The sequence below is a fragment of the Zootoca vivipara genome, chromosome 6 (genome assembly GCF_965207765.1).
Source record: "Zootoca vivipara chromosome 6, rZooViv2.hap1.1, whole genome shotgun sequence".
Lineage (NCBI taxonomy): Eukaryota > Metazoa > Chordata > Lepidosauria > Squamata > Lacertidae > Zootoca > Zootoca vivipara.
The window spans coordinates 87,658,539-87,684,837 of NC_142589.1; the positions used below are offsets into that span (position 1 = coordinate 87,658,539).

Below are 26,299 nucleotides of genomic sequence, written 5' to 3' on the forward strand. Positions count from 1 at the left end.
GCGGTTTGAATTAATGCGACGGGGTGAGCTCCTGTTGCTTGGTCCCAGCTCCTGCCAACCTAGCAGTTCGAAAGCACATCAAAGTGCAAGTAGATAAATAGGTACCGCTACAGCAGGAAGGAAAACGGCGTTTCCGTGCGCTGCTCTGGTTCGCCAGAAGCGGCTTTGTCATGCTGGCCACATGACCTGGAAGCTATACGCCGGCTCCTTCGGCCAATAATGCGAGATGAGCGCCGCAATCCCAGAGTCGGTCACGACTGGGCCTAATGGTCAGGGGTCCCTTTACCTTTACCTTATCTGCACGGATATCGCCAAAAATAATTCGGGAGTGTTTGTAGAAGCAGAACGTTTCTAGACGGCCAGCAGCAAGCAAAGAGCAAGATATTTGCATGCTTTCTAGGAGAGCCCAGCGCTAGAGGGGTTGTGAATGGCAGCCTAAGCCTTTCCATACGCTGCCTGGCTAGACAGCTTTTAAACCCTCTCCTGGCAGGAGGGGTGGTGGTGGGTGGGTGGGTGGGACGCACGCATGCCTCCCATTGAGCAGAGAGGATATCCGATTCTCCAAAGCCGTATCCCCTACGAGTCTTTTTATAGCTGTCCCTGCAAGAGTGGCTCAATTTGGCAACACTGCAGCCTTACGATGGAGAGTTAGCAAGAGTCCTGACTGTCTCCCAAGGACCTTACCCCTCCCCCCGGGAGGTTTCTCTCCCTGCGGGGGCAGCAAGAGAGAACGAGTATTGTGGCCGCACCCACCTTTTCCAGGTTAAGGGAACATAAAATAACCAGCTCATCATATATGCTCATGCAAAATATATATTGCAGCAGTGAGTTCCGCAAATTATTCCTAAAACAGGAAGCTGGCTTTTGGAGTCCCCCACCTTGAAACTGGTTAGGCGAGATATACCTCTGAACCACAATGACTTTGAGCTTGAAATACATTTCAACTTCAATTAATCCAGAATGCGGCAGCTACACTGGTGACTGGGAGCAGCCGCTGGGACCACATAACACCGGTCCTGAGAGATCTACACTGGCTCCCAGTACGTTTCCGAGCACAATTCAAAGTGTTGGTGCTGACCTTTAAAGCCCTAAACGGCCTCGGTCATGTATACCTGAAGGAGCGTCTCCACCCCCACCGTTCAGCCCGGACACTGAGATCCAGCACCGAGGGCCTTCTGGCGGCTCCCTCATTGCGAGAAGTGAGGTTACAGGGAACCAGGCAGAGGGCCTTCTCGGTGGTGGCACCCACCCTGTGAAACGCCCTCCCAGCAGATGTCAAGGCAATAAGCAACTATTTTACTTTTAGAAGACAACTGAAGGCGGCCCTGTTTAGGGAAGTTTTTAATGTTTGATGCTGTACTGTTTTTAATATTTGGTTGGTAGCCGCCCAGAGTGGCTGGGGAAACCCAGCCAGATGGGCGGGGTATAAATAATAAATTGTTGTTGTTGTTGTTGTTGTTGTTGTTATAGCACTGAGCTACATACCCTTCTCAAAAAAGTGAATTTTAAACATTGCAGCCTTCCTTGTCCCGTTGGGTAGATTTGAACCGGCGGCGACGGGTCTGGAGAACAAGGACACGAAGCTGCTCAGTTGCCGTCAAGGTTGCAATTGGAGTGGGAGTTTCTTGGGGCGTTGAATGGGGCCTTTGTTTAATGAACACCCCCCCCAAAAAAACCCACCACTAATCTCGTGTCACTGGCTGTGTTGGAGAGGCTCTTCCGAAGTTGCAGCATGTTACCCCCCCTGTGGAAGCGAAAGGTGGAAAGGCTGAGCTTGGCCGTGGTGGCCAAAGCCACTACCAGTTAGAGAGCGTTAACTTTGCTCCACCAACCCTTTCACCCCTAGAGTCCCACCCATTTATTTCCATGTCTCCACCCCTTGCTTCTGTCTCTTGGTCACCCCAGAGTGTGACAGAGCCACGCTACATGTTTGTCTACATATCTCCTTCGGTCTCACTGCAGCATGGCAGAAGGCGGCGAACAGTGTTTATCGCTGTTTTTTCTACAAGGTGAGCTTGAATAGGTTGGGGGGGGGGAGAGAGAGAGTTTAATTTTCCGGTGACCTGAACAAGATTGCTTCCCTGCTGCCCCCCGTGATGGGGTTCATTCGCCATTCACGACGAAATAAAATTTCCTGTCCGGTATATTTCTGTATTGCACTTAAAGTTTATGGACCATTGTAACGAACTTTTTTTGTTTCATTTTTTACTGTGGTAGTTTACAACGGTAGCAGAAGTCGTTGAATACTGTAAGTGTTTAACAAAAACAAAACAAAACAAATCCAGGGAGATGCCTTGATCTTTGGAGGGAGTCTCAAGTCAATTGCAAAAAAAATATTTCTCCAAACGCTACTAATGTATCTCAGCATATGGGTCAGAACTGCAGGTTGGTTACGCCTCCTGATAAAACAACACAAAGCTGAAAATCCTTGAAAATGCTTAAAACCACACTGATCAAGACGGACCGTCTGCCTGGGTGAAAGGCAGATCCTCTGACGCCAGTTATCAACCAAGATTCCTGCATTGCAGGGGGTTGGACTAGATGACCCCCGTGGTCTCCTCCGACTCTGCAGTTCTATGATTCTATGCTTCTGAATACTTGGCAAATGCAGGGAGAAGTCTCTGGTGCTCTGCTGCAGCTTGCCGGCTTCCCATACTGGGTGTCTGGTTGCCCAGGTGAGAACAGGATGCCGAACCAGATGGGCCTCTGGCTCGATCCGCCTCTCATGCACCCAGAGCCAGACTAGGGAGAAGCAAGACCCAGAAAAATGTTACCAAATGCGGCCCCCTGGACTTCTTTACCTGGCCCTTGGAACTCTCCTCAGGCTGCCCTTCTGCCCACCTTCCTGGGGCACTTTTCACTAGGCTGGGGTGACCCTCTTGAACCCTGATAATGCTTCTTGCTTACCTGGATGGGGGATAGAAAGGTGCGCCTGTCTGGAAAACCTCTGGTTCTTGTACGTCTGGAACACGCCTTGCAGGTAAAAGATTTTCCGCCCTTTCTCAATATCTTCGGATCCTGACCTGGTGGGTTCTCTGCAAAGCCAGCGACCTGTTCTTCGTTTTCGAGACTTTCGGCACTTAGAAACCTCTTCCATCTTGTTTTTTCCCCCTTCTTGCTTTTTTTTGCCTTGCTAATCAAGGTTGGAGTTTAAGCATCCCTATTAAGCAGGTAGTGTGTTCTTGGGCTTGTTGGCTGCACAAATTACTTGCAGTCGATGGATTCCTACAGCAATTATTCCTCCTTAATTGCTGAAGAGTCTGGTGCGCGCCCAGCCAAACGTGCCGTGAGATTTCCGACCGATCCACATTTTGTATTCAAACTTGAAAACATCCAAAAGGCTCCTTCATTCTTTAAAACTTTACTTTTTATTTTATTTTTATTTTTTTTAAAAAAAGATTTTGCAATACCAGACGTTAATCTCTGCCCCACCCGTTGTCAAGCTGTTGGTTGACTCACCCCGAATCGTCCCTGAATCTTAACGGCATGCCAAGATCTGCGTGTGTTCAAGATCTCTGAGGCACGCTCTCCTCCTTGTTTCTGAACGAGCCCCGAAGCCCTGTACATAGGTTCAGGAGCCCAAATCCCAGCCTAAACGAAACTCAGCCGTGTGTCCTGCCTAGGAGGGAGCAATGGGATGGTGAGGCTCTGAGAGGTGAGTTGGAGAAGCTTTCAATGGGGGAAAAAATTACGCAGGGTGTGTTTAGTTTTACAGATATTCTACCTTAAGGGTCGTGTGTTGCACCTGGAAACCTTTGCCCAGTTCTGGGCACCCCATTTTAAGAAGGGTATGGACAAGCAGGAAGCTGTGCAGAGGTGGGGGGAGACCAAGATGATGAAGGGTCTGGAAAGCAAGCCTTATGAGGAATGGTTGAAGGAGCTGGGTATGTTTAACCTGGGAAAGAGGAAGCTGAAAGGAGATATGAGAGTCATTTTCAAATTTCTGAAGGGGTTGTCACACAGAAGAAGGAAGAAGCCTGTTTTCTCCTGCTCTGGAGGGTAGGACTCGAACCAAGGGCTTCACGTTACAAGAAATGAGAGCTGTTTGACAGTGGAACAGTCTCTGTCTGGAGGCTGTGGACTCTCCTTCCTTGGAGGTTTTTAAGCAAAGGTTGGGTGACCATCTGTCATGGATACTTTAGTTGAGATTCCTGCATTGTAGGGGGTTGGTCTGACCCTTATGGTCCTTTCCAACTCTTATGATCCTGTGATCCTGTGGCTAAAGAGAAACTGGAAGGCAGGCTAGCAGCTCTTGGGGACATCTCTGTTCTGAGGTTTTCACAGGGACTTAATATGTTCATTTTCCAAAGCGCCTGTTCATCCATGTTCCCATTTCACAGATGGAGAAAACTGAGGTCCAGGAAGAAGCTGGTTTCTTGCTTATTTGCACTTATAAAACTTCCACCCACGCACTTGGATTACCGAGCAGCATGGCAGGCCAAGCACAGCAGTTGAGAGCATGAGCTTTGATCCTCCATGCTCCCAGGTGCAGCTCTTGGCGGGGGCTATGAACACGTCCTGAGGTCATTTGTGGAGCATTAAAGCGCCAAAGAAGGAAGGGAAACGAACTGTGCTCAGGCTTTTAACAAAAACCTTGGCGCAAACGAAGAGGTTTACTAGCCATGCGACACGGTTTACAAGCCTGCATTAAAGGCGGCTTATTTGAGCCCTTGCCCGATTTCCATGCTTCTTCCTCGATTCTCTGGGAGGAGGGTGGGGTCAGTGGGATGCCCCGCTCTCCCTGCCGACAGAAGGTTGCCCCAAATCCCCGCCCCCCGGGACCCTCCTCCCTGCGCTTTAAGGCGATCACAGCTGTTGAGCGAATGTTAGGATAATAGCAGTTTATTATGGAGTAATTATATGGCAGGTTATTGAATTAACAGAGCCAGAGACAGCCGGTAATCCGAAATTCGGGGTGGAGGGAGAAAAGGGGGGCGGGCGATGCGGTGAAATATGGGGGAAAGGAGGGGAAATCCCACCCCACCCTTTTGAAAATCTCCTATCTCTCTGCACATACTCTGTCCTCTGACCCCGACTGCATCGCCCTGTCTCGTCTGCTGGGCCTCGGATGGAGAGGTTGAATGGAAATCAGACTAATGAATAAACCATTTCCTAGGGAATGAATGAATATATATATATATATATATATATTCAGGCTTTAATTAGAAACAGTGGCCCCCACAGATCTGTGTCAGTTCTCCAGGGGTGTTTGGGGGGGGGCTGTGCTACAGCGATGACAGCCCAGCCCAGATGTTGGGATGCGAACGTCGTGGCGAAGGAAGGGAAGAGGCTGTCTCCAGCAGACAGTCGAAAGCATTAGGTATCAGCAGATCTCAGAAACTGCCTTACACCGAATCGGGTCTGTTTGGCTCACTGTCGTCCACCCCAACTGGCCGGTTTTCAGGAAGGGGTGGGGATCCTCCCCCAAGCCTAGCTGGAGACACCACTGGGGCCTGGGGGAGCGAGCTGTGCTCCTTTTCCTAAAGCAAAGTTAAGATTCCAGTCCTCTTCTGGATAAAGGAAGATGTGAAGCAGCTTTATACCACGTTGGGCCATTGGCATTGGCATTGTCCGCAGTTATAAATGAAATATAATAATAATAATAATTTAATAATAATTTATACCCCGCCCATTTGGCCGGGTCTCCCCAGCCACTCTGGGCGGCTTCCAACAGAAAAATACAACACAATAATCTATTAAACATTAAAAGCCTCCCTGAACAGGGCTGCCTTCAGATGTCTTCTAAAAGTCTGGTAGTTGTTTTCCTCTTTGACATCGGTTGGGAGGGCGTTCCACAGGGCAGGCGCCACCACCGAGAAGGCCCTCTGCCTAGTTCCCTGCAACTTGGCTTCTCGCAACGAGGGAACTGCCAGAAGGCCCTCGGTGCTGGACCTCAGTATCCGGGCAGAGTGATGGAGGTGGAGACGCTCCTTCAGGTATACTGTTTATAAATAAACAAACAAAATAAGTTTGCTCTGCCTGAAGATACCGGACATTGAAACTGGGACCTTCTGCCTGCTGAACAGGTGTATTTTGGCCCTCAAGAAATAAAGCATGATATTCAGCTGTGTTTTGCTCAGAGTAGACCTATTGGAATTAATGCACCTAACTTGAGAGTGTGCATTGATTTCAGTTCATTGTTTTTAATGCAGTCTTTTTATTTCGTTTATAATATATAATATATGAAACGCAGAGAACAATGATCACAACAGGCAGTTAGAAGATGAGAAACTAACAAGCGAGTAGAAAGACTACGGATAGAATAATAGGATCGTGGAGTTGGAAGGGATCCCCGAGGGTCATCTAGCCCAACCCCTTGCAGTGAAGGAATCGTTCGCCCACCACGGCTCTCGAACCCACAACTGGATTTGGAGCCCCACGTTGGACAGAAGATCCCCCCATTGCATTGACTAGATGACCCTTGTTGGTCCCTTCCATCTCTACGATTCTGTGCTCTACCAGTTGAGCTATCGAGCCAAGTTCTGGGCTTCTCACATTGGGACACCTGGTCGGCCACTGTGAGAACAGGATGAGTCCCTGGCCTTACCCAGCGGCCAGGCTCTTGATGATCCAATGAAGAGGGTCATGGCTGATGACAAGGCATTGGCGATTTGTTTGCCAGTTTACTATTTATTATTTAGCAATAACAGAGAATAGTAATTGCCCACATGCACCGGCTCTCTCCATCAAAACCCTTCTGCAGATGCGCCCTCTCCTTTTGACACAAGCACACAGAAATATCCCTCTGGCATCTCCTCCTCTTCCTCCGTAGTTTGGCAAAGCGATGAGTAAAATCTGATACCGCATTGATTTTCCTTGAGCAGACTTGATGTCTCCCTGCGACTCGGGGCTTCTCATCGACTTCTGTACTCTTAAAAGCTCCGGTTGCTTCAACCAGAGGGGGTGGCGAAATGCCTACTTTCCTCCCCACTCCATCCAAAAAACAAAAAACACCTGCCCTCTAACAGCATCCTTTCCCACCTCATGATGGGACCTGATAATCTGTGTCGGATGTGATGGAGTTTATTTACAACCCTGTAAGGTTGGCCAGGTCTGTTGCCATGCCCTTAATTACAGGTGGGGAGGCTTACATTGTGAAATAACAATACCCGATGAGCTACAGATTTAAGCGAGATTTTGAGAACTTTCGGACAGCCCCACTGAGTCAGACCAAAGACCCATACAGTATAGTCCAGCTTTCCAAACCAGGTGCTTTTAGGAATCCCACAGGCAGGGCATAGAGGCAACTGCGCTCCCTCATTCCTCATCCCAATGTCATTGGAGGTAGACTGCCCCTGTGCTTGGAGGGTCCATTCCCCCCCATACATCGTTGAGTTCCATAAGAAGACCCCCCTTGGAAGTGACCAAAGGCTCCCCTACAATCACTTTTATCCTTCAAGTTCCTAAAATTTCACAGGAACTCCGAGCCGGGCTTTTTTATGTGGCCCAAATATAAAGATAAATAAAAAACTGGGATGCGACAGGCGCCCAATAATCGGTGCTTTCAGGAAACCATGGAATATGTTTTGATAGGCTTTCTCAGCTGGATGGAAATGGTCTGCCTCAGGTGTTCATTTTGTAAAGTGTTTTTAAACCCAGTTTTTAGGGGGTCTTTGTACTTCCTTTTCACACTATTGTACCTAGCTGTTTGTATGGCATGTTTGTTAATTGCCTTGAGGCACATGTAAAAGGAGATTCTTTCATTTACAGTGGTACCTCTGGTTGCGGACAGGATCCGTTCTGGAGGTCCAGTCGGATCCCGAGGTTTCTGCAACCTGAGGACCACTTCTGCGTATGCGCGCACGCCGAAACCCGGTAAAATACTTCTGGGTTTGCCGCACGCGCATCCCGAAGTTTACGTAACCAGGTTGTTGTTGTTTAGTCGTGTCCGACTCTTCGTGACCCCATGGACCAGAGCACGCCAGGCACTCCTGTCTTCCACTGCCTCCCGCAGTTTGGTCAGACTCATGTTCGTAGCTTCGAGAACACTGTCCAGCCATCTCGTCCTCTGTCGTCCCCTTCTCCTAGTGCCCTCCATCTTTCCCAACATCAGGGTCTTTTCCAAGGATTCTTCTCTTCTCATGAGGTGGCCAAAGTATTGGAGCCTCAGCTTCAGGATCTGTCCTTCCAGTGAGCACTCAGGGCTGATTTCCTTAAGAATGGAGAGGTTTGATCTTCTTGCAGTCCATGGGACTCTCAAGAGTCTCCTCCAGCACCAGAATTCAAAAGCACCCATTCTTCGGCGATCAGCCTTCTTTATGGTCCAGCTCTCACTTCCATACATCACTACTGGGAAAACCATAGCTTTCACTATACGGACCTTTGTAGGCAAGGTGATGTCTCTGCTTTTTAAGATGCTGTAACCAGGTACGACTGTGTTAACAAATGCTAGAAGTACCATATTGGCCCGAATATAAGCCACAATTCCCCCCCCCCAAATTTGGCCCGTGAAAATTATTTGCGGGTGCAGCATATATTCGGGCCAATACAGTAATAAGCTCTGGATATGTTGACAGGCTACCAGTTTCCATCATCCCTGGCTGTTGGCTGTGCTGCCTGAGCCCAGAGATCCAGCTGCGAACTGCTTCTGATCCAATCCCTTCTCTTGCTTTCCACCTTCTTTGGCTAGCTGAGGCTTCTACTGCCGTCTCCCAACTGGTATTCAGTGTGGTTTAGTGGTTAGAGTGTTGGGCTAGGACCTGGGAGACCAGGGTTCAAATCCACACCCACAAGGAAGCTGACTCTGGGTGAGCTTGGGCCAGTCACCTTCCCACAGCCTGACCTACCTCACAGGGTTGATCTGATACGTATGTATGTATGTATGTATGTATGTATGTATGTATGTACATACGCATGCAAACAATTGTAAGTGGCTCTCAGCATGGATATTCCACTTCCTCTGGCTGTTAGCCCGACGAGTCGGCCTCCCCCCTTTCGTGGAAGTGTCCAGTCCCCTTCCAAAGCCATTTAAGCTAGTGACCTTTGCCTGCCTCTGGTGCCAGTGCAAATTCTGCCAGATCCGTAACTCTGCTAAACTTATTGAATGCTCCCATGACTTTGTCACTGGGAGTGGAAAGTTGGAACGGTCTGGACCCATGCCCAGCGCATCGCAAAGCAACAAAATGGGGTGGGGAACGCACACACAACACACACACAAAACCAGGCTGTATGGAAGAATACCCTTCCTCTATAACAAACGGATGACAATGTGGTTTGTGTTTTCAATCTTCTCTCTGCCGGGGAGGAAGCATTCAGCCGGCTGCCGGGATGGTCTCGTGTGTGGCTGTCACTGAGCTGCTCTTAGGAAGTAGGTATCCTCTTTCACGATAGTTTGCTGGATTAGAAGAAGCAATCATCCTTGCCTCTCCTAATCTCCCGGCCTTCCTTTCGAAAATAGTTTCTCTCTTCCTTGGAGCAAGCAGCTGACTCCAGTGTCAAGAGGGCTCTATTTCTGACCCCTTCGAGCCTTGACCTTGGTCACCTGCTCCAAATGGGCTTCTTCTTCCCTTCTGTTTTCTCAGGAGGTGAGGAAGAAAGAACTATACCCAGGTGGCCACCAAAAACCTTATTTCTAGCGCTGCGGTTTTGTTGCCGGTGGGTGGCGCCTGTCTTTGCTTTTTTTTGCCGGCTGGCTTGCCTTACTCGGTGCCGGCTCTGCTGTGAGGCAGACGCCTCAGATGGCCGGTGCTGAGGGGTGCGGAACAAGCAGAGCTGTGTGTGAGCTGGATTCAAGCGCATGCCCTCAGGTGGCGCAGTGGTGGGTAAGCGCATCTGGCTGTGAAGCAGAAGGTACAAGTCCACCTCGGGAAGGCTGTGGCAGGAATCCTGCATTGCTGATCCACTGATCCACCCTCAGACCTTGTGGCAGGCCAGAGAAGCGGCACCGGGGGGGGGGCTGGAAAAAGAGGTGGGGGGGCAAGTAGTCCTCCCCAGTCCCAGCCGCTGCGTTTACCTTCCCAGGGGCTGCCGTCACCATTACCGCCGCCGCCGCTGCTTCTCGTGGGTAGGCAGAGCGAGCTTGTCTGCTCCGCTCTCTGGCCCACAGGAGCACCAGGGCGGCAGCGACGGAGGGAAGATTAGCGTCGCGAAAGGGCTGGCTCCGGAGCGGGGCTGCTTAAAGTGGTGCTCAGCCCAGCCCCCTTCCTCCTCTAGGCAGGGCGGGGAGAAGCTGGGAGGAGGGAGGGAGTGAGGAGGCGCCGCCACAGTGTGTGTGAGGAAGGGGGGAATGGAATGGTGCAGGGGAATCAATGGCATAGCCCGAACAAACAGAACTCCAACGCCGATCCACGGATCCTGAAGGCAATTGGCCCCGATCCAGCCCGCGGACCTTCGTTTGCCGACCCCTGACTTAGACGATCCTTGGGGTCCCTTCCAACTCTACAATTCTATGATTCTATTACCTGTAGGGATACTTGGTTGGGAGCTGATGTAAGACAGGCTCTGCACTGCATCATGCGGTTTCAACTCAAAGCAGTGATGTTGCGTTTGCTGTTTTTCAAAAACCGGGGAGCTTTCCCCCTACATCAGCTCATCTCCTGAGGAAGTTCTGCTAGCACCACGGAACCTTTGTTGAGCTGCTGAGGATTCTGGGGAATGTTCTGGGTTGGGACACAGGAACTGCTTCTGGGTAATGGTCCAAAGCTGCCCTCACAAAATGAGTGTCCAAACACAGCCTTTCTTCTTAATCTCCTTCCTGACAACGTGAGGCATTCAGAAAAGTTAAGAGAGCTGCAGAAATGATGTTCGCCAGCGAGGGCTCCCTGGTTATGCCTGTGTTTTTGGTCATGTTTTTCCCCCCACCGTACTGGCTCCAACTAAATTGAAATGTTTGTTCTTGTGGCCACACAGCCGCCCTATGACGTAACAGGGGCCTATGGGCTACGAACCAGTGTTTTGGCTAAACCTGAATCGAAAATTGTAAGCTTCTTCTCCTTTCAAATCCTAACAAAGGGTTTCCCGACCTGCTATTTTAAACAAAGACAGCAGTGGGCTGCCCCGGAGCCCAAACCAAACGATGAATCAGTGGTGGGATCTCAGCGAGAAAAGGCCTGTAATGACGGGTTTCAAAGAAGCCCTACTCAAGACAGTGGTGTGGCGTTTGCTGTTTGTCTAGGGCGAAAGTTCAAAAGCGAGGGAACCTTTTCCCACGTCTGGTCAACTCCTAAAGAAGCTCTGCGTCGTAGAGGGAGAAGAGGGAGGTGTTTGAAGCGGAAGAGGTAACAAGGCTTAGTGAGCAGGGAGAAGTCCAGTCTCAAGTGGCAGGAGAGGAGGGCACCCAGGAGACAGAGATGAGGCAGGCTGGAGAGGAAGCCAAGGAGTCTCCCCCTCCTGCTTCAACCAGCTGCCCTCCCCACTGGTCTCCCAGAGCCAGGAGAGGCATGAAAGAGCAGAGGAGAGGTTGGCTTCATGCAGGCACAGTCTCTGATTGCTTGGGGAAAGCCCTGGAGGGGAGGGGACTTAGGTGGCTGTTATTTGGGACTCATGCGGTGGTGCCTCTGGTGCACATGGGGACTGGCGGGGCAGCGGCAGGGAGCCGAACTGTAGGTGGCGTCAGACCCAATGACGGGTGGAGCCAACTGATTCTGGTTTTCTCCCCCATCCTCCCCCATGCTGAGTACTATCAAGGGGCAACACTGAGACTAAGGAGGAGGAAACCAACACGTGTTGCCATTTCCTGGACCGGTTGTAAGCCAGGTGGCAGGCAGGTGAACCAGCCTCCACTGGACTTTCAGTGATCCCAGAGTTGTAGAGCTGGAAGGGACCCAAATAGTCATCTAGCCCAGCTCCTGCCCAGTCCCAAGAGTCACAGCTGGTGTGTGATGAGATTCGAAGTCCAGAAACATCTGGAGGGCTAGAGCAGTGTTTCCCAACCTGGAGGGCTGAGTTTGCCTATGCCTGGTCTAAGACCAGTTGCTCACCAACTACCCAGAGCACGGTTTTAACAGCTGTAGTGGTAACATGCTTGAGGCCAGCTCAGTTGCTTAGATAACGCCAAGGTTCAGTACCTATATGGGGCAGCTGCATATTCCTGCATTGCTTGGGGCTCGATCCTCAGGGTCCCCTCCAATTCTACATTTCTGTGATTAGCGATCTTAAGGGACCAACTAGAATTTTTTATATAGGTTTGGTGCAAGGGCGTGGGGTTGCGTTCAAGTCGTCTTTGGAGGAGAAGACCCATTGCAGCGAAAACAATGCAGCTCCCTTGCATCCGTTAGTTTCCAAGAATTCTGTTGTGTTTTATTTGGGTGTAGCGTTTGTGACTTGGGCGGCCTCCAGGGAAGGTCAAGACTCTGCTTGTTGCTGCTTCAGAGGGAGAAGCGAGCCCAGAAACCAAGTAGGCAAGGCAGATCTTGCGGTAGGAGAACGAGTCTGGTAATGCGAAGGTCAACACAGGCTGTGGAGCAGAGGAAGCTGGAACGGGACTTGAGTTTCTTTGATGTGAAAGAGGCAGAGGGGGCCTGCCCAAGTTTTGGCCCTCAGGAAAGCTTTCTGTAACAGCCTCTTGACAAAATAGGACGGACCCAAAGGGAGCTGTCCTCTCTTTCAGAGCCTTTTGTAGACTTCGCCGCTACCACCCCTAATAGAAAGATTGGTTACCCAAGAGGGAGAAAGCAAAAGAAAGGATAAATTTTGGGGTGTGTGGGTGTGGCTTTCACGCTTCCAGGAAACATACAGTAGACATTTCTACACACCAAAACTTCACCATCGGGGCTGAGAGAGGAAGCAAAAAGTATTTGAAGCTGCCATCTTTGAAATGTCATTCCGTCAGTTGTGTTGCTGTGTGTGTGAGTTTGTGTTTGTGTTTCTGATGCCCATATCTACTTTGGTCCTCCCCCCCCCAAAAAAAACCCTATAAAAATGTCTATGTCATGAGTAGGAGGAGGGAGACCAAGATGGCAAAGGGTCTGGAAACCAAGCCATATGAGGAACGGTTGAAGGAACCGGGTATGTTTAGCCTGGAAAAGAGGAGACTGAGAGGAGATAGGATGGCCACCTTCCAAGAGTTGTGACATGGAATAATAATAATAATAATAATAATAATAATAATAATAATAATAATTTATTATTTATACCCCGCCCATCTGGGCGGCTTCCAACAAAACATTAAAATACAGAAATCAAACATTAAAAGCTTCCCTAAACAGGGCTGCCTTGAGATGCCTTCTAAAGGTCTGGTAATTGTTGTTCTCTTTGACCTCTGGTGGGAGGGCATTCCACAGGGTGGGTGCCACTACCGAGAAGGCCCTCTGCCTGCTTCCCTGTAACTTGGCTTCTCGTAGCGAGGGAACCGCCTGAAGACCCTCGGCGCTGGAGCAAACTCCCCCCCCCCGGCTCCAACCAATCACTTCAATTTACAAGAAAGGAGATTCCAACTAAACATCAGGAAGAACTTTTTGACAGACAGCTGTTTGACAGGGGAGTGGTTTCCCTCTGGAGATTGTGGGCTCTCCTTCCTTGGAGGTTGTTATGCAGAGGCTGGATCTGTATTGGATGCCCCTGGCTGAGATTCCTCCATTGCAGGAGGTTGGGCTGGATGACCCTCGGAGGTCCCTTCCAACTCTACAATTCTGTGATTCCACGTGTGTTGCAGTGGTGGTAGGGGGACTGGGGGACAGTCTGATGTGCGGGCACACGTGGAAAGGCATCCTTGCTGCCGTTCGCACCTCTTCCGAATCACTCAGCTGCCCGGGAGCGATGGAAAACGCTCTGCTTGTTCCGACTTGTTCCTCTAAGCTCGACTTGTTTTTCAAACCTCCAGGGTATTTTCTTCTGTCTGCTTCCTCACCCCAACTCCTCTTTTTTTTTAAGTGTTGTTAAAACATTCTCCACCCACACAAGCCTTAAAGAAATTCTTCCCAGAAAGTCAGAGCTTGAATGCTGGTGTGTGTGTGTGTGTTTTCGGAGAAGTGCGTTGCTCGGGAGCAGGCCGGTTTAAATTTCGGCAAGTTCAGACTGGTCCTGGCTTTCGTTCCTCATTGGTACCCTTCGTGATCTGTCCGTTCTCCTGCGCACTCTCTCTCTCTCTCTCCGAGCCCCTGATTTCCACTTGGTATCTGGGCCCAATTCAAGGGGCATGAAATTTCTCAGCAGCTGTTAGCTAGCTACAACGGCCATCCTCAGCTGCCAGGGTCAGAGGCGATCGGTGAGGTGGTGCTCAGGTCTTGTGTTTTCAGGTTTCCCCATAATGCGCACCTGATTGGCCACTTTGAGAACAGAATGCTGGAACAGGTGGGCCTCTGGCCTGATGCAGCAGGCTCTCCCTAGGTTCTTAGGGTGCAAAATGACAGGCTGCAAATATCTGAAAATTTGGCCTTCTAAGCTACATAAAAACTTTTTAAGTTTATACAATTCATTAGTTTCACATTTCGAAATTTGACTTCCTTCCCCCTTTTTCTGCAGTTCCTTATATTTATTCATTTTAAAATATCTTCTGCACATCCAAATTCATTTAACTTGCTCGTTTAATTATCTACATAAATATATACTCTTATGAAGCCGCAGGTTCTTACAGTAATCCTGCCAATGTTTTTTATCTGTTTACAATTTATCTGTAAATATTTAACAAACCATTTCCATTCTTTTATTTAAAAGTTTGTTACCTTGATTTCTCATTCTTCCGGTAAGTTTTGCCATTTCTGCATATTCCATACATTTTTTTGTATCCATTCTTCCTTTGCTGTGACTACTACTTCTTTCCACTTTGGGGCAAGTAGCATTCTTGCTTCTGTAGTCACATACATGATTAAATTTCTATGCAATTTAGATAGTTCTGTTCCTATAATTCCCAAAAGAAAAGCTGCAGTGTTGTTTTTTAAAAAAGTTATTTTGAACATCCTTTTCAATTCATTGCATATCATTTCCCAGTAAACTTGAACCTTACTTACAAGACCACCATTCTAAGCTACATAAAACTTAGTTGGTAAGAAAATGAATAAATAACACTAGGAACAACTGTTGGCAAAAGGGGGGGTAATTTTGGGGTGGGGAGAGCCAGGTTAGTAGTTTAATACCCGGTGCATTACAAACCTCTCAGGTCCTTTGCCAGGGAGTCCTAAAATCCTAGAATCACAGAATTGTAGAGTTGGAAGGGCCCACGAGGGTCATCTGATTCCAACCTGCTGTACTGCAGGAATCTTTCACACAACATGGGGATTGAACCCACAGCCCTGAGATTAAGTCTTGTGCTGAGCTATCCCAGGTGTAAACAAATATTTTTTTAGTATTAAAACACGGTGAACAGTGATGCTAAAAACTCTGTATACATTACACTTATGTAGCGCAGTCCTGTACAGAAGCCAGTTTTAACAGACGGAAAAATGTGTGCGTGAGTATGTAAAATCAGTACTTGTGTATTAATGCCATGAAAGCAGTGTATGGAGCGTGGCAAAAATATAGAGTACTTTCTCAAATGCAGAAGTTTAATCACTTGTCATGATTGGCACCAATGCAACTTTAAACAGTAGCACCCAGCGTTAGAAATTAGCCAGGCGCCAGGTGCGTTTTGCTCCTGGTGTGAGTTATAAACTGCAACCATGTGGAGATCTCTGGATGTAGGGCTGACGACTGGGGAATGCAAAATGTCCCTTAGGGAAGGATCTGTAAAAAAATGTTCTGTAAATTTGTTTTATTCTGGATGGTTTTATCGGATGTGTTCTCAACTGCTTTGAGATGAAATGTATAAAACAACAACAACAACAACAACAACAACAACAACAACAACAACAACAAGCTTCATGGGGGGGAGGTGCCTAGACATTCTGTTGTGGGAACCATAACCTAGGTTTTAAGGCGCCATTTGGCCATTAGATTACAGTGGTACCTTGGTTCCCGAACGGCTTCGTTGTCGAACAAATCGGCTCCCGAACGCTGCAAACCCAGAAGTAAGTGTTCTGCTCTGCGAACGTTTTTCGGAAGCCAAACACGGCTTCTCCTTGACTGCAGGAAGCTCCTGCAGCCAATTGTAAGCCGTGCCTTGGTTTTGGAACAATTTCAGGAGTTGAACGGCCTCCCGGATCGGATTAAGCTTGAGAACCAAGTTTCCACTGCATATCTAACACTTTTTGCACCTTCCCCCAAAGAATCCTGGGAGCTGTAGTTTGTTAAGGCTGCTTAGAGTTGGTTAGGTGAGTCCTATTCCCCCACCCCACCCACAAAGTTACAGTTCCCAGAGTGGTTTAACAATCAGCCCCTCTTCCCAGGCAACTCTGGGAATTATAGTTCCGTAAGGAGAATAGAGGCACCTTTTCTCTGAATGTGAGTAGAAATGCATACAGTGGAACCTCTGTTTACGAACACCTCGGTTTACGAATTTTCAGTTTACGAACGCCGCGGACCCATCTGGAACGGATTAATTCACTTTCCATTACTTTCAGTGGGAAAGTTCGCTTCAGTTTATGAACGCTTCAGTTTATGAACAGACTTCCGGAACCAATTACACCCATGCTTCGGGTTAAGTACGCTTCAGGTTGAGTACTCCGTGGACCCATCTGGAACAGATTAATCCACTTTCCATTACTTTCAATGGGAAAGTTCACTTCAGTTTATGAACGCTTCAGTTTAAGTACTCCGTGGACTGTCTGGAACAGATTAATCCACTTTCCATTACTTTCAGTGGGAAAGTTCACTTCAGTTTATGAACGCTTCAGTTTATGAACAGACTTCCGGAACCAATTGTGTTCATAAATCGAGGTACCACTGTATATGAGTGGAAAACAATGTGCAAGAATGTATTTCCTTGGGGGAAATAATGTTGCAAAAATGCAACATTGCATTTGGAGTAGTGGTTAGTGTCAGACTCAGGCCTGGAAGAGACCAGGGTTCAAATCCCCATTTGGCCAGGAAGCTTGCCACCTTGAGATAAAGGTGGGATATGAACAAAGTAAATAATAATAAAAATATATTTATCCCTGCGATAGCTCAGTTGGTAGAACATGAGACTCCTGATCTCAGGGTCGTGGGTTCAAGTCCCACATTGGGCAAAAGATTCCTGTGTTTGCAGAGGGCTGGACCGGGTGACCCTCACGGTCCCTTCCCACTCCTAGGATTCTGCGAAATTCATAAACACGTCCCTTAGGAGAAAGTCACACTACTAGGCTTTTAAAAAATTGCAAACCAATGTGGGGGGGGGGGCAGAATGTGAGACTGGGGGAAAAGGAGCCAGGAGAAACCAAAATTGACAGTTTCACCTGTCCCTGTTTACAGCCTCCAACAAGGGGCAGCATAAAACGTCCAAAAGTAGTCGTTTTCCCAAAAAGAGACACATCCTTAGTAAAAACACGGACAGTTGGGGAGAGTTTATGAGCATCTGCCTACGAAGGAGGGGGGAGGGAAGCACAGCTTTGTTCCCCGTGCCCCATTTTATTCCACACAATCTCTCTCTTGTAGACACACAAACACGTGTGCAAAGTCTCCAGATGGGAGCAGTCAGGGGTTTTAATTTGTCGACCCAGCCTGCAGGCTGCACGGAAAAGCTTTTGGGGAACAGCTTGGGCCTCTCTCTCTCTCTCTCTCTCTCTCTCTCTCTCTCTCTCTCTCTCTCTCTCTCTGTCCTGGAAAGGAGCAACAGCAGCAAGTGAAGCAGGCAGGGCCTCTCGCCAACCAGCACCAAGCTTAGAGGATTGCCTGGAAAGAGCCCAGCACAGCTGCTGGGTCCGGAGGAAAATCATGCGTCTGCAGATAGAGCAGTGTGGCAACAGAGGATGGGGGGGGGCAGCGATAAACAGCCTCAGCAGAGAAGTGGGATGGGAGTCAGGCATCGTAATGTGCTTGCATGTGTACGGCTGCAGTACACAGCACAACCTTCCCTGTGTACATGCTGCCCCCCCCAAAAAAGCCTCAGCTGACGCACTTTATGTTCTTCCTCCACACCGATTGCTCTGTTGGTTTTAATTTCACGTTCACACGTCCAGTTGAGAAAACATCCCCCTCCTATATCTATATCTTCTGTATATTTATAAAGATGGGGTTTTACGGCCTCTCCATGCAGCAAAGGGTTTTTCCAAAGCTCGCCACGGAAAGGTTCGGATGCCTCGGTCCGCATGTGTTAATCGTTGCGACGGCTGTGTTAGGGCTCGGACGCGCAGCGGCGCTCCTGGATTGCAGTTGCTGGTCGTGGCAGAAAGGGAGAGTTTTGCCGCTGCGCTCGGGTCCTAGAATCGTAGAGCGGGAAAGGGACCGCAAGGGTCCACAACTTCCAACCCTTTGCAATGCAGGAATATGGGGATTGAACCTGTGACCTTGGCATTATCAGCACCACACTCTAACCAACCAATGCAGGAGTCTTCTTACCCAACGTGGGGCTCGAACCCGCAGCCCTGAGATGAAGAGTCTCTTAGAATCATGGAGTTGGAAGAGACCACAAGGGCCATCCAGTCCAACCCCCTGCCAAGCAGGAAACACCATCAAAGCATTCCTGACATATGCCTGTCAAGCCTCTGCTTAAAGACCTCCAAAGAAGGAGACTCCACCACACTTCTTGGCAGCAAATTCCACTGTCGAACAGCTCTTACTGTCAGGAAGTTCTTCCTAATGTTTAGGTGGAATCTTCTTTCTTGTAGCTTGAATCCATTGCTCCGTGTCCGCTTCTCTGGAGCAGCAGAAAACAACCTTTCACCCTCTTCTATATGACATCCTTTTATATATTTGAACATGGGTATCATATCACCCCTTAACCTTCTCTTCTCCAGGCTAAACATACAAGGAAGAGAGCAAGGGAGGTTTGGGGCATGTGTGCCCCACCCTACAGTGGATGGCATGCAGGTTGCTGGCATCCGTCTGTCTCGAGAGTGTGACTCTGGAGGTGAGGTCAAACTGGTACATTAACAGCACAGAAGTGACCACTCTGGGGGCTCAAGCCCAGGCTATGTGTATGGAGGTCCTGGGATGTCCAGACATGACCCCTCTCTCGGCCTCACTGAGGGGGTCCGAAGGAAAGCAGAGCAAGACATTTGGCACCAGCTTGGCTGCAGGAGTTGCCGGAAGGAGGCGTACAAGGCACCATCCAACCGCCTTAGGGACTCCGCTTCCTTTTTTGTGGAGAGGCTACACCTGAGCCTTTTCTCTCGAGGATATCCTGGCCGCAAGGCAGCTGAGGTTTTACAACCAGAGTTTTCCTTCTCTTAGATGGCCACCCTTAGCTCAGTCCGTTTGGTCTGCACCCTCCTGTTCCCATGGCGCCTCTCCTGGGAAGCCCTCGAGCAATGGGTTTCTGAAAAATAGGTCATGTCAGACTAATCTGATCTCATTTTTCGACAGAATTACAAGCCTGGTAGATGAAGGGAACGCTGTGGGTGTAGCCTATCTTGATTTCAGCAAGGCCTTTGACAAGGTATATTCTTGTAAAGAAGCTGGTAAAATATGGGCTAGACAATGCTACCATTCAGTGGATTTGTAACTGGCTTACTGACCGAACCCAAAGGGTGCTCATCAATGGCTCCTCCTCATCCTGGAGAGTAGTGACTAGTGGGGTGCCACAGGGTTCGGTCTTGGGCCCAGTCTTATTCAACATCTTTATCAATGACTTGGATGATGGGCTTGAGGGTATCCTGAGCAAGTTTGCAGACGACACCAAATTGGGAGCGGTGGCTAATACCCCAGAGGACAGGATCACACTTCAAAATGACCTTAACAGATTAGACAACGGGGCAAAAGCAAACAAGATGAATTTTAACAGGGAGAAATGTAAGGTACTACACTTGGGCAAAAAAAAGGGGGGGGGATCTGTGCCACTCAGTTTCCCATTTGGTCCTGCCTACTCTTTGTGGAACCCCTGGCCCCTCTTCTCCTGGCCCCACGCCCTTCAGAGATTGCCCAGTACGCTCCCCGTAATGGGACCCTGTTTCTGAGCCCTTTTCTGGAGGCCGGCTCCCTCAATTGACGCCCCCTGTCTTCCCTGCTCTCTTGTCTCCCTGTCTTGGCAGGAGGATGCTTGGCCCCGTCTGTTCTGCCAGCCGAGGGTATATTTTTAGCAAAGATGGAGAAGGAGATTGCAAGGCCGAGGTGGTTTTTGTGGAGTGGGGAGAGAAAGAGAGAGAGAGAGAGAGGGAGAATGGCAGGCTTTTCTGTTCCAGGAAGCACAGACTCTCTTCTCTTTTTAATTAAGTTTCTGGGCTAGGAAAATTATATGGTTTCTGGAGCGTAAATAGGGAACGTATGGAAAGGTAATTGTACCTCGGGGTGTAGATTAGCCGGTAATGGGGGCAGGGAGTGGAGGGAAGATGGTTTGAACAGCCTGCGAGGAATCTGGGAAGGGCTGGAGGGGAGAGATCTGGAGCAAGGCAAGCTCAAAATAAGCACCACTCTTGTTTGGCAGTTTCCCTTGCCCTTCCATGCTGGGACCGAAATGCTTCTCCCGCCCCTTGCCAGATTCCTCTTCTCCTCATCTCAGGGCCATCCCTGGCCTGCCCCTTGTTGGCACTGTGTGAGCTTCGGGGGCGAAGTCTGGGCTCGAAAGGCTGTTAGCTCCTCGTTCTAATAGAGAAAGAGGGAGAGAAAGATACACCGTCTACTGGCGTTAGCAATAAAACTATCCCATTGATCCTGACGTCAGCGCACAAATTCATCTAGGTGGACCGTGTTTCCAAATAGGCACACAAATGAGATTGGTAATTGCAGCCTCGAATCCGCTGGTATCACTCGGGAGGTCTGAGAAAGCCGAACGGCGGTGTAGTTTTCCAATCGTTGCATAAAACCCGTACAGTTTTGAAATGTTCGTTACGCCATCTTGGTTCAAAGCGATGTCTGGTTGCATCCAAACATAGACGAAAACCTGCCCCTCGATCTCGTGCAAAACGTGGATAAAAATCAGCATGGTTTTGAAAGGTTCAGCCTGTCATCTTGGTTCAAAATGGCGCCTGATTGTATCCAAACAAACAAAAAGCCTGCTCCACGATCTCGCGACCCATAGTGCAAAACTTGTTTATGATCTCCTAAGAGGTGTGCGTACACAGAGCGGACAAGCAGGCAAACCGCTTCCTGAAAATATGTAGTTAAATGTGGGAAGGACCGTGAGAGATCTTCACATCGCCAAGTCATAAATGGTGGGAGTTCACGCTTGCAACCTTTAAAGTACAAGCCTCTTTGCAACCTTAATGTTCTGCAGGTTCCAATTCTGTTGTCCCGTGAAGTGAAACATAATTTAAGAGTGTGTGAACACCCACAAATAGTTGGGTTTCCCTCCCCCGCAAAGCAAATGTTGATGAGAACAATAATTTCTGGCCAGAAAGAAGACATCACACAACATGCCCAACATGGAAGCATTTGTAAGCCAGCATCTCTCTGAATTATGATTCATAGAATCATAGAATCATGGAGTTGGAAGAGACCACAAGGGCCATCCAGCCCAACCCCCTGCCAAGCAGGAAACACCATCAAAGCATTCTTGACATATGGCCGTCAAGCCTCTGCTTAAAGACCTCCAAAGAAGGAGACTCCACCACACTCCTTGGCAGCAAATTCCACTGCCGAACAGCTCTTACTGTCAGGAAGTTCTTCCTAATGTTTAGGTGGAATCTTCTTTCTTGTAGTTTGAATCCATTGCTCCATGTCCGCTTCTCTGGAGCAGCAGAAAACAATCTTTCTCCCTCTGCTGAGGTTCAGACCACCATGTGGGGGGTAGCCTGGGTGTGCTGATGTCAAGGAAGACCTGACAGATCTAGGGAGTCGGCAGATGGTTAGGCTGACCTCCCTAGACCTGATGGCAGCCAGCTGGAGCTTCACCGCACAGTCGGGCTGGTGGTGGTGGTTTTGCAAAGCCAGGTGGAAGCATACAGAACAATCTGATTTTGGTGTCTTTGATCGATTGATCTCCTTTCCCCCAGTACAGTCATACGACTGTGATTAAGCAGTATACAATCCATTGAAATAAAATAATTAAAAATTATAATTAAATATAATAGCAATTTCATTCATAGCAATAAAGGGAAACCGTATTAGGCAAGGCCTGACAGTTTCTAACTTTCTGGCTTTGTTTATTAAATGCGAGCGAAGCAAACATGCTGAATTAGATCACTCTCTAGGGCTTCAGAAAATTACTCTGTGCATATTGCCCTCACGGAGTACCCTATTCTGTGCAGGAAAATTGCAAAATCACCCTAATTTTCAAAGGAAAATCCAGAATTTTATTCACCCCTTTGAAAATCCCTTATTCAATTTTTTCTCTCCAGAAAACCCCACGTCAAAGATCGAACCGGGAAGGTCCATAAATCAGTGGTGGAACACCTGCGTTGCATGCAGAAGTACTGAGCTTGAGGTTAATGTCTCAGTTTCAGGCTCTGCGGCACACTTCCACCCCCCCAATTCTCTTTGCCCCTCCTTTTCCCACACCGCATAAATACAAGGTGTGAAAGCCTCTGGGCCTGTTTTGTTGAGCACAAAAAGAAGATTGAAAAAGGGGGAAAGTTTTTCTTTTTTTTCTTTTTCCACGCTCATTGGTGGGAAAGATTAAAATTATGCAAATCCTCGGCAGCGAGTCCTGTGCCCAGATAAGGGGATGTTCAGCTTGGGTGCTCACCTGCTAATTCACTCACTGAAAATAATAATAATAAAAAAGGCGAGAGGGATTTTTTTTTGGGGGGGGGGAGAGATGGGGCTGCATGGGAACACTGCGATCCGAGACGTCAGCTTCCCTTGATGATTGCGGTGGTGGAATCATAGAATTGTAGAGTTGGAAGTCCCAGGAGGAATCTAGTCCAACCCTCTGCAACGGCCAGGGGTCATGGGAGTTGTAGTACAGCAGTGTTTTCAGGGCCAACAGCTCCCCACATCTTTTTGAAACCTCTTTGGAGATACACCTTTGTATTTTCCGATTGTGGGGTCTGGCACAGGAGGTAGGAGTCGCTGTCATTCCTCCATTCCGCGGGACGACGGTGGATCTTCCATCTGCGTCTTGTTCAGGTGGGGCCCGCAGGTTCTCTCCATGCCTCACCCTATATTTGTAGTGATGAATTCATCCCCAAATGCTACCCACCCCCCAGCCCTCCATTGTTCAGCTCAGCCACTGCAAACTCTACCCTGCCGTCTCGTTCCAGCCATTTCGCCGCCTTCGGCAAGAGATTATTTCTTTATGGGCTAGCGAGTAAAAGAAAGATTTGCCGCTTGAGGTGCTCTGTTGGTTTTTGCGCATACACACACACTCGCACACTCGCTTCCCCTGCTCCTTGCAAAAATGACAAGGTTTCCTTACTCGCTTAGCTTTATTTGGCCTTTGAATCGCTTCATTCCGTTATCCGTGCTTTGCGTCTTTCGGTGTTCTCTGTGGCCAACGACCCTCCGGACTTCTTTGCTTTCACTCTCTATGGTTTTATCCTCCAAGATGTGTCTTGGGTCGCACCCGAGAGCCGTCCACTCGCCATCCGGAAGAACTTTCCGACAGGAAGAGCTGTTTGACAGTGGAACGGACTCTCCCAGGAGGTGGTGGGCTCTCCTTCCTTGGAGGTTTTTAAGCAGAGGTTGGATCTATCTTGAATGATTTGTCATTGCAGGAGGTTAGACTATAGAAGTCTAGGATTCCCCTTCCAGCTCTGCAATTCTATGATGCTATAGGGTGGCGCAGGTGGCGCTGTGGTCTAAACCACTGAGCCTAGGGCTTGCCGATCGGAAGGTCCGCGGTTTGAATCTCTGTGACGGGGTGAGCTCCCATTGTTCGGCCCCAGCTCCTGCCCACCTAGCAGTTCAAAAGCACATCAAAGTGCAAGTAGATAAATAGGGACCACTCTGGCGGGAAGGTAAACGGTGTTTCCGTGCGCTGCTCTGGTTCGCCCGAAGCGGCTTTGTCATGCTGGCCACATGGCCCGGAAGCTGTACGCCGGCTCCCTCGGCCAGTAAAGCAAGATGAGCGCTGCAACCCCAGAGTCGTCCGCGACTGGACCTAACAGTCAGGGGTCCCTTTACCTTTACCTTACCTTTACCTTATGATGCTATAACCTTGTCCCTCGTGAGTATGTGCCCGATCCCCTTTTAAAGCCATCAAAGGACCCAAACCAATGGCCTCAAATTACAAGAAAGGAGATTCCGACTGAACATTGGGAAGAGCTGTTTGCCAGTGGAGAGGACTCCCTTGGAAGGTGGCAGACTGTCCTTCCTTGGAGGTTTTTAAGCAGAGGCTGGATGGCCATCTGTAAGGGATGCTTTAGTTGAGATTCCTGCATTGTAGGGGGTTGGACTCGATGACCTTTGGGAGTCCCTCCTGATGCTACGGTTCTGTGATTGTATGACCTAAGCGTGATTGTTTGACCTAGGGTTAGTTAGGAAAGGGATTGGAAATTGAACTGCCAAATCGTAATGCCGTTATACAAATCTCCCCTACGAGGGAAAGTCACATACTGTAGTTGGGGACTTTTTAGTTTAGAGAAAAGGCAACTAAGAGGGGGTGCATGGCATGGAGAAATCTCTCCAATTAATTATCTGATTCCGCTCCTGAGTTGCCTTTGAAGAGGGATTGGTTATTATACCCCTCTGGGAATTGTAGCTGTGGGGGGGGGTGTCTCCTAGCAGCTCCCAGCACCCTTGGCAAACTACACTTCTCAGGATTATTGGTTCAAAGTGCTTTGAAACTCAGATATATAAGCTAATTGCCAAATGACGCCTCAGTCCTGGGTCACCCCAACAGAAGGTCTAGGTAAACGGTAAAGGGACCCCTGACCATTAGGTCCAGTTGTGACCGACTCTGGGGTTGCGCGCTCATCTCGCATTATTGGCCGAGGGAGCTGGCATACAGCTTCCAGGTCATGTGGCCAGCATGACAAAGCCGCTTCTGGCAAACCAGAGCAGCACATGGAAACGCCGTTTACCTTCCCGCTGTAGCGGTTCCTATTTATCTACTTGCATTTTGACGTGCTTTTGAACTGCTAGGTTGGCAGGAGCTGGGACCAAACAACGGGAGCTCACCCCGTCACAGGGATTCGAACCGCCGACCTTCTGATCAGCAAGCCCTAGGCTCAGTGGTTTAACCCACAGCGCCACCTGGGTCCCCAACAGAAGGTCTAGGTACCCTTTTTGTGGTGGAATTCAGTGTTATTCTTCATTCTTCATTTCATTTTTCTACACCACTTTATATTTAAAATAAAAATAAATCCTAAAGCAGTTGACAATACGTTGAAACACCCAAAATAAAACAAATTCAAGCTTCCAGTGAAATATTCCAGATCCTTCTCTAAATGACATTTTGTTTCCCCTATCTTTATTGACCTACTTAGTTTATAGAGCTGCCCCATAGCAGAAGCACTTTAGGAAGGCAGGGTAGTATAGCAGTAAGAGTGCCGGACTAGGACCTGGGAGACCAGGGTTCGAATCCCCACTCCGCCATGAAGCTCACTGCGTGACCTTGGAGTTAGTTGCAGCCTAACAGGGTCTTCCCAACAGGATCATTGTAGGGATTAAGTGAGGAGGGGGCGAACCATGTACACCTTCAAGAAATAGGTGGGAGACCAATGCAGTAGATAAGCTTTTCTGCTTCCCTGCTTAAGAAAGCTGGAGGGTCCAGCCAGGTGGAGGTGTCTGTCGCCAGCCTGGGGATCCAGAGATCTCCATGGGGTCGCAAGAGGACCCTCGCCTTTCACAAAACGCGCCTGGCCCCTGGGGAACTTCAAACACTGTTTTAAATCTTTCGGTGTGGTCTTAGTCGGATGCAAGGACCTTGGGGGAGAAAGTGAGGTGTCCATTTTTTGTTGCGTCAGTATTTTTGTACTTGTGGGGTTGTGTGTTTGTGTCTGTTTATGAGTACCATGATCCGGGTCTCTGCACGTAAAGCATGCAAGATGCAAGGTGCTGCTGTCATAGCAATTTGGCAATGCTAAACTTGGAATGCAAACTTTTTTTCTGTGCTGCCGTTCCTTCTTGCTAACTGTTCCCAGGTAGGCAGTGAGGTGCTAAACGTGTCAAAAATAGCGGCGCTCGCGAAATCCCGGGGGCAGGGGCTCCCACTCACAGTCTGCCAGAGATCATGGCAAGATGTTGGGATGCTCTCGCCTCTTGGAAATGTGGGTGTACCCCCCCCCCCAAAAAAAATAACTCCCCCCCTGTTAGCCCTCCTCAAAAGCATCACCTCTCCCTTTGAACTAGTTGCTGATGAAGTGGCATCCTTAATCCCTTCAAACTCTTCAGACTCCAATATAACATGACAGGTTGAATTCCCTTATCGCTGACAACAACACATTCTCCCTGCCACACCCCATGTGAAGGGATTTTAGAATCATAGAATCATCGTGTTGGGAGGAAGGGACCAACCCTCTACAATGGGGGGTCCAACTCACTAGTAAAGGTAAAGGGACCCCTGATCATCAGGTCCAGTCGTGGACAACTC

At 48.9% G+C, this 26,299-nt stretch overlaps 1 protein-coding gene and 1 non-coding gene across 6 annotated transcripts in view; both read left to right on the plus strand.

Annotated features, from left to right (window-relative positions):
- The window catches only part of PTPRS (protein tyrosine phosphatase receptor type S), a 282,909-nt gene that overhangs the window by 71,294 nt on the left and 185,316 nt on the right, over positions 1-26,299 (plus strand). The gene's annotated exons all lie outside the window — the stretch shown is intronic.
- TRNAR-CCU (transfer RNA arginine (anticodon CCU)) lies at positions 16,909-16,980 on the plus strand. The gene has a single exon. It is a non-coding gene; the product is annotated as a tRNA-Arg (tRNA).